We start from the raw sequence: 3,696 nt of genomic DNA on the forward strand, positions 1-3,696 counted from the left end.
GGTTCTCAGGGAAACAAAGTTCATACCTAACCCTGACCCTGACCCTAACCCTAAACCCTAACCCTAACCCTAACCCCAACCCTAACCCTAAACCCAACCCAAAATGTTGAGGCTGTTATATGTGAAATGTCAAGGGTCAAGGTGTTATATGGTCACTGTTTAAGGTGTTATAGGTAAAACGTCAAGAGTCTCCATTTCTGCTGGCAAGGGGTGCGTAGGGCGATGAGGGGCAAAGAAAATCCACGCGTGACAAAAATGTCTGCCGTGCATGGTTCATCTTTGCCCCTCTTCACCCTCCGCTCCCCTCCCCAACGTCCCTCTCCAGGTCCCCCCCTGGTGCTCCTCCTCTCCCCCCCCCCTCGGGGCTCCTCCTCTTCCTCCCTGCTTCCCAAAATGGAGTCCCCCATGCTTGCTTCAAGTTTCATAGAACAACAGCAGATCATTTAACACATTAACAGTAAACAGAGTCCGGATTCTCCCGAGGTAAGGTTAAACCACATTGCTATTTGCACATGTTTACGGGGGTTGCCTTTTTGCTTTAGGGCTTAATCTTCTTTTTTGTTTGTCATAATCAATTATGTCAGCCTCCGTTTTCAGCATTTGTTTTTGTTACTGTGTTGTTTTTAGCTATTATCTTATTATCCACACTCATTCTTTTTGTGCACATACAAGGTATCTTCATGGTTTTAATATAACTCTGTTTTGCGTTGTTTTTTATCTGTTTGCTGTGTTTAGTGTATTTATTTTGTATAGATGCTCCACCACTCACATGCTGCAATTAGTGTTTTTATTTTGTATAGATTCTCCACCACTCACACACTGCAATTAGTGTATTTATTTTGTGTAGATGCTCCACCACTCACACACTGCAATTAGTGTATTTATTTTGTGTAGATGCTCCACCACTCACACACTGCATTCAGTGTATTTATTTTGTGTAGATGTTCTACCACTCACACAATGCAATCAGTGTTTTTATTTTGTATAGGTGCTCTACCACTCACACTGTGGAAATCATTCAAATGCCTCTGACGGTCCTGTGTGCTACAGTTACATTACTGTGCTTCGCTCTATTCAGATGTAGGTTAATACGTGACAAGATGACCCCTGGGAGTGGGGAGTTTGATTGTACTTGTGTGGAAGGGGGTTAATGAGAGCTTTTCAATGTCATGAAAAGTAAAGCTCGTTCCTCCCTGGCATGATCAAATCAATGTGACAGACGCACTGCTACTAGATAACTTAATTGTTTAAACAATAGGGTGTCACTGGACATGGGCATTTTTAATAAAAGTTATCTACAAGCACAAGTGTCTAGCTCTTTTTCTCCCCATGCCATAACATCTCATAGAAGCATTGAAATGCAGTATTGTGCTACACCGTTACGAACAAGTGCAACTGTGTATGTGAACGGGCTAGGAGTGTGCACAGACTAATTGTAGTACATGCAGATAATCACTGAAGAAGTAAAAGTTTCTGCACCTTTTGCTTCAGATGCTGTACCTATCCTTAGGTGGCACATTTCATTGTATTGTGCTATACTTGAAAATGTCAATTTTTAAGTGTTTTTTCAGCCATGCAACCACACAGAAGCTCCATTTGAAGGGTGGTAGTATTAGACCTACAGTCTCTAGCTGATTCCAGTGTTTCTGGAACGATTCCTGCAAAAATTGATTTATAACAAGAAAAAAGACACGAACACTGCTTTAAGCGTATTGAGCAAAATTGACCATCTATGTCAGGCTCTCAAGCAGGCTGTGAATGTGGTAGGAGGCTGAAAATTGGTACAGACTAACTGCAATACATGCAGATAATCACTGCAGACGTACAAGTTTGTGGACCGTTTGCTTCAGATGCTGTACCTATCATCAATTGACACATTTCAATGTATTGTGCTATACTTGAAAATTTCACTTTTTAAGTGTTTTTCAGCCATGCAACCACATAGAATCCCCATTTGAAGGGCGGTAGTATTAGACCTACAGTCTGTAGCTGATCCCAGTGTTTCTAGAAGGATTCCTGCAAAAATTGATTTATAACAAGAAAAAAGACACGAACACTGCTTTAAACGTATTGCGCAAAATTGACCATCTATGTCAGGCTCTCAAGCAGGCTGTGAATGTGGTAGGAGGCTGAAAATTGGTACAGACTAACTAATACATGCAGATAATTACTGCAGAAGTACAATTTGTGGACCTTTTGCTTCCGATGCTGTACCTCTCCTTACGTGGCACATTTCACTGTATTGTGCTATACTTGAAAATGTCACTTTTTAGTGTTTTTTCAGCCATGTAACCATGTAGAAGCTCTGTTTGAAGGGCTGTGTTTTTTAAATGTTTGCTTTATTTTATATGTTTCTGTTTTTTTAAATGTTTGCTTTATTTTATATGTTTGTGTTTTGTTTTTCTTCCTCCTGTGAGGAGCTGTGAGGACTTGAAGAATGAAGAGTTAAGTGTATTTGACGTTGCTTCCTTCTGTGGTAATGCAGATGAAATGTAACTGTAGCTACACTTGAAAGTGCAGTTTAATTGATTCATGGAAGTGTAATGTTAAATGTAGTGGGAATGTAGGATTTGTATTCAATTTGAAATACAAATGTTCATGCATATATTGAAATGTACAATATTGTACATGCATGTAATGTTATAACATTCAAGTAGCTAAGTATCATTCATGCATATTAAACCCTCAAAACAGAAAGTTGTATTTGCAAGACATTTTATTTAAAAGCAAGTTGTTGACTTTTTGAAGCAGAGTAGCTTGAAGGGAAGCATTGTAGTGTTTTAAAGGTAGTAAAGTTGAGTTAGGAGTTGTCAGTTTGTCAGTGGATTGAGTAGTGCTTGTTCCCTGTCTGTCTGTGCTGGTGGCTCCTGTTTGCACACTGGCACTCAGGTGACTCCTCCCCCTTCTAGTCATGCCTTTTAGAGTCCATTTAGAGATTTGACTGACATTTTTCCATAACTCTGCAGATGCTGATAACGTTCAGAGTGCTGGTGATTTGAATGTGGGCTGCTGTGATCATCCTGTCCCCTGGTCAGCTGTCCAGCTCGCTGCTGTGGTCATCCTGTTCTTAGTCAGCTGTTCAGCTTGTTGCTGTGGTCATGTTGTCCCCTGGTCAGCTGTCCAGCTCGCTGCTGTGGTCATGTTGTCCCCTGGTCAGCTGTCCACCTCGCTGCTGCAGAAGTTTGTTTGGGGCCGGGACAATGTTCTCAACAGACTGGTGTTTTTTCCCATTTGTTAAACTTTGAAGAGGACCTGCAAGTTTATCTTGTAGTCTTTACTGCAGTGATGTTAGGCTTTATTTATTTGAGAGTCTGTGTTGGATAATGTGCTTTTTGACAGTGAAGTTGCTTTTAAAAAACAAGAAAAGAAAATGTACACAATCTCTAACTCACTGTTTGACAAATAAAAAAGAAAATTAGTTTTATTACAAACAACAGTTCTATTAAATGGCCACATGATGGCAGCATTGGATAAGGAATGGAGAGAGCTGCGTTCTGCCCGTCTTCATAAAGTTCACTGCCTGCTCTGCCCGTTGTAACCCGCTCGACGGAACCGCGCTGAATTAATGAGTTCACCCGGGGTGTGTCTCAGTGTGAAACAGCTGGACCTCATTAAATATGTTGGTCTGTGGAAGAAGGAAGCCAAGCAAGGAGGTGTTTGCTTTTGTTTTGCAGATTACGATTGACGGAGGTCTTA

At 40.9% G+C, this 3,696-nt stretch overlaps 1 long non-coding RNA gene across 1 annotated transcript; it reads left to right on the top strand.

Moving 5' to 3' along the window:
• The first annotated feature begins 389 nt into the window (after positions 1-389).
• On the top strand, positions 390-3,100 carry LOC121309372. The gene is made up of 3 exons (XR_005948634.1): positions 390-483; positions 2,421-2,444; positions 2,967-3,100. It is a non-coding gene; the product is annotated as an uncharacterized LOC121309372 (long non-coding RNA).
• Positions 3,101-3,696: the final 596 nt, after the last annotated feature.

This window comes from Polyodon spathula, unplaced genomic scaffold (genome assembly GCF_017654505.1).
Source record: "Polyodon spathula isolate WHYD16114869_AA unplaced genomic scaffold, ASM1765450v1 scaffolds_1249, whole genome shotgun sequence".
NCBI lineage: Eukaryota > Metazoa > Chordata > Actinopteri > Acipenseriformes > Polyodontidae > Polyodon > Polyodon spathula.